Below are 12,579 nucleotides of genomic sequence, written 5' to 3' on the forward strand. Positions count from 1 at the left end.
AGGGTAACTTTATTGTTAATTTATATTTTAATTAGATATATATAATTGTAGTCATGTAGTTCAATTTGTAGCTTTGAGATTAACCTTTCAAATGATGCTTAAAGGGTAGTTTTATAGTTTATATATATATATATATATATATATATATATATATATATATATATATATATATATATATATATATATATATATATAATAGTCATGTTGTTAAATTTATGGCTTTTCATATTATAATTCGTGTCATTTAATTATCTATACATAGTATAATAAGTTACTTATTCTCTTTTTGTTATTCAATGCAGGTTAATATGACAAAAGAGAACATGGAAACCATACTTTTGAAGTATCTTGGTGTGCCTACAATTCATTATATGTACTTTTCTTTAAAGAGTACATACATGAATCTCAAAAAAACTGAAGCTAGCTTTCGAGTCTTGATTAAGGATACAAAAAGCCAACAAGTGATGATATGATTAAGGAGATTCTTTATTGGCTACTAGGAAATGGCAAAGTTGTATTAAACAAAAATAGCAATGTGATTAGTTTAGATGATGTGGAAGTTTAGCATAACTTCTACTTTGAGTTAAGAATTTATTGCTTTTTAACATATTGGAGATTTGAGAGATTACTGAAACATTTATTACTTTGCAACATATTGGAGATTTAAGGGATAAAACAATCAAGACACACATGTTGCTTAATTAGTTTTTAGTTCTATGCTCCTTTAAAATTATTTTCCTTTTTCTTTTGGTTGCTAGAAGTAGATGTTGATGTCTGAATTTGTTTAATCTATTTTGATCATTAGATGTATGTTATTGATCCTTACTTAGAAATGATGACATTCTCTATATAATTTTCTAGTTAAAAATTTATTGTGCAATTTCTTGTTTGATATTAGCTTGTCTAAGAGGAAGGGCAAAGTAGATAAAGTGATAAGGAAAAAAGAGAATTCCCAAGGAATTCCCTAGTTGAAAGTACATATAAGTAGGGAATGTAAAAAAATAGGAAAAATGAGAGATTTCCTAGTGAGAGTACCTAGGGAATCACCTCTAGAAATTTTTTCCTATATATGAAATATTTCCTATATAGGAACTATTTACTACATAGAAAATTTTGTATTTTCCTATGTAGGAAATATTTCCTACATAGGAAAGGTCTTATGTGATTCCCTACTTATTCTCACTAGGAAATGTTCCATTTTCCCTAGTTTTTACTTTCCCCATTTATATGTATTTTCAACTAGGGAATTCCGTGGGAAGTTCTCTTTTTTTCCTATATGGGGATCGATTGAAAGTTCCTTGTGGACACCCTTTGCAACTTCTCGTTTGCGGAAGTATTTGTTTTTATCTTCAAATCTTCACTCGTTCTACTAGTCTTGTTTGCTGATGAGGCTTCAGCTATGTCTTCATTTTGTACCTGCGGTGTACTTGCCTTCTCTGCATCACCTTCATCATCTTCCGCTTCGTACATATTTTCGTTTCTTGTCACCTTTTCCTTCTAGCTCATCTGCAGCTACTACAACGTCTTTAGATTCGTCACCTTCTATGCTTGCTGATGTCGACTCCAGTGGCCTCCTCATTGCCTTTTATATTTATTCGATGCCTCATAAAGCTTTAGAAAAGCTTGAAATCAAAAAATTTCTTTTGACTTCTTTTGTTTAAGGTTCCAATAACAAGCTTTAAAAAAAACATTCTTGAATTCGTCTCTAATGGACATTAGAGATTACGTTGCTGTGCTTTGATCTCCCCTCATGCAAGCCGCCCAAATGAACCACTCAACATGCCAAAAAACACTCCATTCACTCCTTCTTCCTTTCCAAAAGTTGTAATCAGATAATTGCTTCAGTTCTCATGTTTTAGCTTGCATGCTCTTCCCAATTGCATAGTTAGCATGGAGTTGATTTGAAATATCTGCATGATCTTTTCTTGTCATCCCCTCCCAATATAACTCTTCATCAATTGGGAAAGAAATGGAAGAACATTGATTGGAGACTTAATCTGTTGATTGTGGAGCTGTTGATCAATGTAAATTCGAACCTCAGTATTATATCGAGTCAAATCAGAAACTGGATGAATAGTATCATCATTTGGCATAGTCAAAATAGAAATTTGTATAATGGATCATTTTCTTCCTTGGATTCTTACTACATACTCATAAATTGTGGCCAATTCAATGAACATATATGTATTCCAATTATCATTATGCCCTATGATGCAATGCTTCAACATGGCAACTTATCAAACTCTTCATGTGCTTCTTGTAGGCTAGAACACTTGACATACATGTCCCTTCAAGAAATACTCGCTAACAATGTAAAACTTACGACCTTTTCCTTTGATCCTTAAGTTCTCAAAACGGATTTCTTCATATGAACTTGTTTTTCCATGCAACGTGCCCTATCAAGAACATGCTTTGGAAAAGAACTTCGTGCCCAATCACTCATGCAGTTTGCAATTAGAATCCATGCTATGCAATCAATCGAGCTATGCTTCCACAAAAAAATTTATGAACGCAATGAAGAAATTGTGCCTAGCCTAACTACATGTGCTCGTGCGTCATGCAAATGCAAACAAAGAGACACACATAATGAAAAATAAATTCCTAATGACGTTGACTAATGTGATCTATTTCTTGTCAAAAAAACTCTGCCCTTAGATTCGCAATGGTGGACGCGTAGGGTCACGACATCCGCCCCTCCAAACCTGCACATCCTCCAACATGTGCCAACTTGTTTACCATTCACAACATTGTTCCCACTGGCGTCATGTGGAAAATCATTTCGGTAATATGACAAGTAGGTAAGTTGACATTGATTACCATAGCATCCTCTTGGATCATATGGAAGAATCAAAGTAAGTATGTCTTCGTAGATCATCTTTGCATCCAGCGGCTTGTCGTAGTTCATCACAGCATCCAAATTATATTTGGCTTGTTGATCATCAGACCATCCCGTGACTGCAATCTTATCCATATCCTTCTCCATAAATGGTGTAAAATTTGGCAAATCATCAACACTATCCAAAGGTTATTTAATCTTATTGTCAACTGTCTTATATTGTTGTTGTACTCTAGCTTCTTTGCTACAACCTGCAAATTTAAGCTCTTGCTGCAAATACCCTCGAAAACACAAATTTTACTGTGTATAAAAAATACCCAACTCTTTTTGCTAAAATATTTCAGCAAAGAACACTTTTTGCTGAGAATTCTGAGCACCCAAATTTTCTTGTTACATGAGATCAGCGATCTCACAATTCATCGCCAGAGAATTGACCTGTAAGACATATGACATCTCTTGATTTTCAGTTTTCAGCAATGCTGAAAGATCATTAATAATATCCGAGCAGAATAGCCCATCATTATTAATCTTCTCATCATAATTATTCTCCTCAATCTTCTTCAAGTCAGTGTCGTAAAGCAGCTCAAATTCAGGTTGCTTTTTTGACTTTGGATCTTTTGTTTTTGGGGCTTTCTCATCTTCATGTACTTTCAGCTTTTAAACTTCAACCATACTCTGCTCTAGTTCTAAATAAGAAAGCTGGGAATCTGGATCATCATCTCTTTTTCACTTCTCCTTAACAAGCACTTCAACTCCCTGAGAGTTTACCGTCTTGGAAGAATTTGCAGGGGTAGATGAAGTTGGTCCTGAAACAGGAGATGATTGCTGCTCCCTTCTAGTCATCTTGAATTGTAGGTATTTTAAGTTCTTTAAAATTCACTCCATCATATCTTCGACAGTTGGTATTGTAGATTATCTATCAACCGCAACAGGAATAGACATAGGCATAGGCATAGAAGTAGGTATAGACAAAGGATGAGAAATAGAAGATGAAGTGGATGGAGCAACAAGAGAATTAGGAGAAATCAAGGTAGGATAAGAGATCGGTGGAGGTGATTTCATGTCGTTCTGCAAGCAAGCCTTCCATCTCCACCTCTTTGTCAATGTAGAGACCGCATCAACAGCATGCTGCCAATCTTTCTTCAATCCCATAAGTTGCATATGGTCTTCAAGAAGCTCTCCCAAATCATCTTAAAGTGCAGGATCGGTCACTTGGAAGAATAACTCCACTTTCTCCGAGTTTAGGGATCTTTACTCAAGTGTATCCAGCTGGTCGTAGTGTTCTTCAAACTCCCACAATAATTCGAAAGCAACAAGTTCTTTGTTGGCCTGATAGACCCCATTCTCTAAGTGTCTTCTGTGTAGCAATACCATAGTCCTCCAAAAAATATTCATCTTTGAGCGCTTTCTTGAAAACATTCTAGTTTGAGTCTTGCACAAACAGATCTGTCACTCTAAACCGCAAAGCAGGCATGGCAAGCCGTAGGAAATAGTTGCTCCAATTGAATGGAGCTCCGAATAAGTGCATCTGGCTTTGAAAGGCTATAAGATAGGCTGAAAATTTCCAGCCATCAAATAATTTGTGCTCACTAACCACAGCCTCGATCGCCTTGGCCACTCCATGTATATGCTCTTTTTCTTGAAGCAACCTTCATTGTTGATCCAATTGTTGCTAATGTTATTGCTATTGTTGCTGCATAGATAACTCCATATGTTGATTCTCTATTATAATAGCTCAAAATAGAGTTTCCAATAAAGTCTTCATCTCATCGATTGAAAAGGAAGAAGCAATCGATGAAGTGGATGGCTTATTCGAAGAGTCTCCCATCTCGATAATTATAAGGGATGCTTTCACATTGGGTTCACTAGATGTCGCATGAGGTTCGCGCAAGGGGTACATGAAAGTTGCTCGCTATAGGGATGCTTTGAGATGGGAGTTCTAAGTTCAAATCCGAAACTCTAACAAGTGAATTACATACCAAACTAGGTGTTCAAACATCACTCATGAGGAGAAAGATGGTCAATTGTTTGGATGTCAATGTTGATACATGGAATAATAGTGGAAAATTCACAAAGAAGAAGAAGTTTAGATGCAGTAAGTTCATGAGCTAGGAATAACTTATTTACACCAAAGTTGATAATACCATTAGTGAAAAGGAGCTTCATAACCCTTCTTCAAAAATTCATGACAGATCTATGAAACCAAGTTAAAGGCTTGGTAGATGAAAATAATCCTCTATTGGTTAGAAGAAAAGCCCTCCTTGGAACCCGTGAATAGTTCTTCCATTCTGGTGAACCACCTCTAAGAAGACCTCATAAGAGGGAATCATACAGTTTGGATCTTTTGATGGCACATAAGTGGTAAGAGTTTTGTTTGAACACAGTTATGATGCTCAGATTCTTCAATAATTTTCAAAGCATCCCTCTTGGATTGTGGTTTTTGTCGCAATGCACTTTGAGGCTTCAATCAAGTTTAGGGCACAGAACTTTCTCATTGTCTTCAAACAGTCGGTTTTGGCTAACGTAATTTAGAATATAACGACGTTCTATCTCCTTTTTTCGACTTGGTGGCCATCAAATAGGTCCTTTCTTTTGTGTTGCTATTTGTCAGAGAGAGAAAAGCGGTTTGCCACATTACAATAGATTGACATGTTGGAGATGATGGTGGGTTGGCACATTAGTGCGGTGTTCAAAGTATGTTGCAGTTGTTCATGGTTGCATTCAAAGCGCTTCAAGTAGCGTTCACAGGGAGAGATGCTATCTCTAGAAATAACTTCGAAGTGTCTTTTTCGACACTCTCTCTCAAAAGCTTCAATCTCAACAGTTAAGTTAATGGCATAGGTGGCACTCATTGGAAACACACTCAATAGTATTCGGGGCCCTTGGCAGTGGAGATCAGTCGTTGTCTTTATCTTTATTACTAACTAAATCAATCGCTGCGTCTTCAACTATAGCTTTTCCCTCGTTTATACCCGTTCACTCCTGTCGTCAGCTTTGTCTTCATCTTCTACTACTGCAACTCCTTTGTTCATTCCTCTAGTTGTCCACTGTAGTAGGCAATTTGTCGAACTCTTCTTCTCCTCAACGTCAAATGTCAGCTTGTTCGTCCTTTTGGCACGTTCTCCGTAGGCTTGACGATCATTATCGACCTCCTTTTGGCACGTCCCTTGCAAGCTTGATGATCCCCTCATGCGTCCGCATCGATTTGAAAGCATCAATGTTCTTCCTCTTCATCTTGGACACGTTTTGCATCTTCGAGTTTGCCAAAGTATTTGTCTTCATCTTTATATCTTCACTCGTTCTGCCAGTCATGTTTGCTGATAAGGCTTCGGCTACGTCTTCATTTTCTACCTCCGGTCTGCTTGCCTTCTCTGTGTCACCTTTATCAGCTTCCGCTTCATTTGTCTTTTCGTTTCTTGTCACCTTTTCCTTCTGGCTCATCTACAGCTACTACAACGTCTTTAGATTCGTCACCTTCTGTGCTTGCTGATGCTAATTCCAGCAACCTCCTCATTGCCTTTTATATTTTTTCAATACCTCATAAAGCTTTATAAAAGCTTAAAATCAAAAAATATCTTTTGGCTTCTTTTGTTTAAGGCGCCAACAAGCTTCTTAAAAACAATTCTTGAATTTGTCTCTGATGGACATTAGAGATTATGTTGTTGTGCTTTGATCTCCCGCATGCAAGCTGCCCACATGAACCACTCAAGCATCCCAAAAAACACTCCATGCACTCCTTCTTCCTTTCCAAAAGTTGTAATCATATAACTGCTTTAGTTCTCATGTTTTAGCTTGCATGCTCTTCCCAATTGCATAGTTAGCATAGAGTTTATTTGAAAGATCTACATGATCTTTTCTTGTCATCCCCTAACACTATTAGTGAGTTTGGGAATCTCCCAATGCATATTTTTTTAATACTAAAAAGGTGGCACCCAAATACCATGTCCATAAGTTTCTCAAAACCATATGATGTGACCTATCATTGAAAAGCACTTGAAAAATGGAATCTATTAAGTTATAGACCACTAGATTTGAAGTTATAGTGTTCAAGTTATGACAAACTTAAAGATTTAACCACGTGTCCTAAAATTATGAATACAATGAAGAAATTGTGCCTAGCCTAACTACATGTGCTCGTGCGTCATGTAAATGCAAACAAAGAGACACACATAATAAAAAATAAATTCCTAATGACACTGATTAATGTGATGAATTTCTTGGCGAAAAAAAATTCCACCCTTAGATTTGCAGTGGTGGACACGCAGGGTCACGACATTCGCCCCTCCAAATACTACAAGATATAGGCCTTATACCGACGTTAAAAGCGATGAAAATGTAAATAAAGAAATTTGCGCCCGTCGTCGCAAAAAGCATCATTATTAGCAATGCCATAGAACTATCGGTATTAGTGTCGTTATCAGTGTCACTATTTGCGACGCTGATATCGACGCAAATAACCATGCTTTGCGACGCTAATAACGACGCCTCGTGCAGTTAAATTTGTGATGCTAATAGCGATGGTAGAAGGGAAAAAAAATTGTGGCAATATAGCACTATGTGCTTTATTTGGGCCATACAAAATAGTTTCTACACTATGTACAATGCTCGTGTAAATAAAGACAGTGTACTTAAATCATAACACTGATACATGAAATAAATACATGATTGCATAATGAAAGCGACTGGTACAATCATGTCAAGATATTACTGCTACGTAGAAAATGTCTACACAAATCACGTGACCAAAAAAGAAGGGTATGTGAGCTCCAGGGATCAAAGGGTGAGCTATAGATCATCGCCATCCAAAAGCTCATTCCATCACAAAGGAGCATCGAACGGACTCTACAAAAAAGGAAACAACTACACATCAATCCACCATACAATAATGCATTCTAATTAAACATGGTAACTATGAACAAAAAAGATGAGTGACTTACAAGGCCACCACGTCCATACAATCGGTCGATCAATGCAGTGAGACCGTGCCTCTCTGCATATCGAGTCTCAAGGCCGATCGAATCATGATTTGTAATGGAGTGCTGCAAAGGAAACAAAATACTAACTATTAAAAACATGATTGTCAGTACAAATGATATTGCAAAAAAATAAGCAAGAAAAACAAAAGAAAAACTTACAAAGTCATCTAGATATGTCATATAGTTGCCACTCCCAAGATGATAGACCACTCCGACCTCTAGTCGTGCCCTCATCACCTTGCTCTGTTGTCTCCAATGTCCTAGAGAATCTATAGCATTCTCCCTCAGTCAGCGCCAGTCGTCCATGTCTATCCATCGGGCTTTGTAACCCCACTCTTGAGTGCCTTGTGTGTGTCCAATCGTTTGTGTGACATATATGCATGTATGCACTCCATCATCTAGCTTGTAGAAAACCTACTGGTATTGGAAACTCCTCATGCACGGATGCCACTATGTAGTCATTGCTCCCCTCTGGTATGTTTTTCCAATGATCCAAGATATTGTGCCAAAAAGCTTTCTGGCACAACTCTCTCATGCGAGCCATCACCCTCCTCTCCTCATCATTCATGATGATGGCTCCTGACTTATCATCTACAAGGTAGGCCTATCCCTCTAGGGTATGCCTAAGATGGGTCCTCTCCCACTTGCGACCACGCTCCAGGGCATATCTAGAAGATCCATATACATCTAGTGTACCGATCGGGGTAATATCTATAGGAGTAGCACCCATAGGGGTGCCATCTGCGGGGACGGCTGAGAAAAAGTTGGAGTGACTAGAGTAGATGTCCCGATAGGTGTGACAAATCCCAGAGGTGATGTAACTCCAGCAGAATGACAAGACGCAGATACCACGTCCGTGCCTCCACAGCAACCACCTAAGCCATGCTCTCTAGAACCACCACGAGAGCGAGGAGTAGCACCTGTATCCCGAGCCGACCGCGGGCTCACTACATCCGTATCTCTACATCATCCCCCTGGCCCTGAAGTACTCTCTCCATTTGGCCCAAGTCTGAAGTATCAACCTTGTCTACTCGAAACTAAAGCATCTGATCGCGTCGAAGTACATCTAATAGAGTGGCTCCGAGATAGCTCTTGGTCCGCCATGTCTCTAAATCTCGCCATCTCATCTGGAGACATGCACGTCAAGATATCCTGCAACTCCTCATTGCTCATCGCTCGACTCATCGTGATGATCTAAGTATCCACAAAGGTCACCTACACAGACAAAAAAAGATGTTAGCCTAATCAATTTTAAATCATATAAAGCACGGTAATATAAATCTTTAAAAAATGATCTTACTTAAAATGCATATCGTACGTACCCTTATAAGCGATTAGTCAACGAATTGAGTAAGTGGATGCTCCAAGTATGAAGTATCCTATGGTCCCATGTTAATCTCATAACACAACTCAATATAAACTGGAAGGTCGATAGACATGTCACCACAAAAGGATGAGTCTGCCTCATTCGCAAAATTCTTAGACTCCTGTATTTTCATCATTCTTACCTGATGCTGGCTGCTCTATGCTTCAAGCTTTCAGTGGCCTCCACCCCTTGCAATATCGACCCCTCTATTTGCATATTGTCATCATCTATGCTCGGAACATCACTTTGATCATATACTCTCGCACTTCGGGGAGCTAAAGGTATAACATACCACCATCGAGGTTGTCGAGGGTTTGGATAGAATATTACATGTTCATAAATACGTACAAGAGAGATTTAACTATTGTGACATGTACCATATGGTAATACAATTAACAAACAAATGAGTTCATGCACCTGTTCAAAATGGGTTGGCAACACAAAGGTGTCGCACAAATCTGTCCATTTTTTTTCGAAATCTATTTCGAGAAATCTAGATGGACCTCGTCGAACTGTTGCTCCAGCTCCTTCAAGTACCACTTTGAACCACTGCATATCGAATAGTATCATGGAGAAGCTACAATAATACACCGTAACAATATTTTGCAAGTTCCCAAAATACTCCATCTCATCTATAATTTTGTTTGGATCCGTTGCTCATCATCGGCTCTCTTGCTCGAACCTTGCCATGATACCACAGTCTGTTGTGGAGCGCATTTTGTCAATATGCTCCACGCGAAAATATCGTCCACGTGACCACATTGCACTATATATTTTGTATTGTACATTGAAACACTCAATTAGTTGTCACATATAAAATATAGATACGACTAATCCTAAACACATCATCACCTTTGGACTACATCCCCTCGAGAATTTCCACTCCTCGGTTAAGACCTCTACCCCTTCGCAAGACGCTGTGGTCAAAGCTCCATGCAACCATCGTGTTGACATAAACCGTGGAATGTCCTCCGTACCCTCGAGATATCGAATCGGTCGATGGCGCGTACTACGTCCAAATTCAGATCGTGCTTCCTCTCGATCTTTCCTAGGTTGCTGGTACCTAGCGAGCCACATCTCCATAGAGGCATGGTGCAACATACAAAAGAGATTCACTTTCTCCTCCATTGCAGCATCCATTCTTTTTCCGATCCCATTTCCAACCACCACATGTCCAAGCAGTCTATCATCATCCTTCAGTGACCATAGCATACTGTTGTCTGGATCCACCATTGGTAGCCATTGTGAAATATGCACTAGCGCCTTAGACACCAACCAACCTTCAGCCATGCTACCTTCTGGCCGAGCTCATGGTTGCACAAAGCCTTTCAGGGTTTTCATGAAGCTTCAAGAAGAACATCCATCGCATATGGACAGGTCCAGCAATCTCCACTTCATCTACAAGATGTACAAGAAGCTGGATTTGTATCATGATCATGCTAGTAGGCAAGTATTTCTCAAAGAGACAGACCATCTCCACTGCTCCCTGCCTCGAGGATTCAATAGAGGACATGTTAATCTCCTTCTGTGAGATCCATTGCACTAAAGTCAACAACCTGTAAATGGCCCCGCATATTTCTGGAGTAAGGCATCCTGCAATCGCGATCAGCAGTACAAAATATCACAAATGAGAAAGCATTATGAACAATGACTACACTCCAAATAACAAAATACGCAGGCCACTTAGAATCCATTCGTAGTATAAACCGGACATATCTTATGCCAATCATGGGATTTTAGCCCTGATAATTGGTTGTCTTTAGAAAACGCAAACCTGAGAGAACGCATCATACCCATTGGAGTGCAGACAAACTTGATTATTTGCTTCACAATGCACTCTTCTTTAGTGGACAAAACCCAAGGAGCACGAGGTAGCTACATGCGACCATCAGTACTCGACTGCGGCCAAAGCGCCTCCATCTTGCCTACCTCCTTCAAATCCATTCGTGCATCTATAGTATCTCTCTTTCCTGTGATGTGGTCCCATACCAAGCTGCCCACATTCTTGAAAATATGCATGGATTCTAACAAGTGGTTGATCTCTAAGTGGGTCCAATATGGCAACTTGTAGAAAACTGAGAACCATCGCATTTCATTTGGATGTGACTCTGTGTAGACCATTTTCAGCTCGTACCAACTTTGGGCATTCATACGTGTTGGAGATCGTCCAAGAAAACCTTTCCTCAGTTCATGACCCTTTGGCAAGAAAGCAGCATGTCCTTGATATATCATCTTCTTCATGGTTCATGACCTTCAGGAGTCTAACTGTGTCCCGCACAATGGACATGCATGATAACCTGAGGTAACCACACCTATCCCAACACCTCTATCCAGTGAATACAAGCTTGAACAAGCTATGATAGATATTACCAATGAGAACGGAAGCCTATTTACCTGAGCACTCTCCGAATCCTGAAAAGTCATGTATCGTCCACATGAGAATGGCTCGAATATTGGCGGATCGTCGACCATCGCGCTTGCTCATATCTTGCACAGCAACCCCCTCCTCCCAAAAAATCTTAAGATCATCAACTAATGAACGAAGATACACATCCATATTTTTTACTTTATAGCGGCCGGGGATGAGTAAGCTAAGGATTAGACATTCTTTCTTCCTAGAAAGCCATGGAGGGATATTGTAGTTGACAAGGACTATAGGCCACACACTGTAAGAAATTGAGCATAGAACGAATCGGTGTACGCCATCCATTGCAAGACCGAGCCGAATATTCCTTAGCCCTCAAGCAAAGCTTGGGAAGGTAAAGTCAATGTGGCTCCATGTGCATGAATCCGCTGATATTCGTTGAACTCCATTTGTGGACCTATTCTACGTATGCCACATTGTCAAGCTCGCCATGCCAGACGTACAAAACATGTGGTTTATGCAGGGAATAATTGAAAAGTGTCTAAGAACTTTTTGAGGGATGGTTTGCCCTTGCAAGTCCTGTCGATACCTATGAGAACCATACTTTGGACATGTCTCCATAGTCTCGTATTCTCCTTGAAACAATATGCAATCGTTGATACATGCATAGATATTGTTGTAGTCCATGCCAAGCTCTCGTAAAACATATCGTGCATCATCACGAGACTCAGGCATAGTATTTGCAAGTGGTAATATATGATACTTCAATAACCTTTAAAAAAATCATAAAACACTTTGAAAAAGCACAAATGTTTTTAATGATAGTGCCGAAAAGAAATTAAGAAAGTGTACGTACAAGGTACCTTATCAACTCGATCACGCTCGCATCGCTCCACCTGTATTTTGCTTGCACACTTAGGAGTGCAAGCAGTGTCTTCAGGCGAGATACTTGGCACCCATCATATAATGGTATGGATGCTTACTCTCTAAGCGGATCAAAAGTCTCAACATCTATGGGAATTAATGCATCGATCAT

Source organism: Lygodium microphyllum, chromosome 15 (genome assembly GCF_053477565.2).
Source record: "Lygodium microphyllum isolate KBCC chromosome 15, Lygodium_microphyllum_v1.1.10, whole genome shotgun sequence".
Classification (NCBI taxonomy): domain Eukaryota; kingdom Viridiplantae; phylum Streptophyta; class Polypodiopsida; order Schizaeales; family Lygodiaceae; genus Lygodium; species Lygodium microphyllum.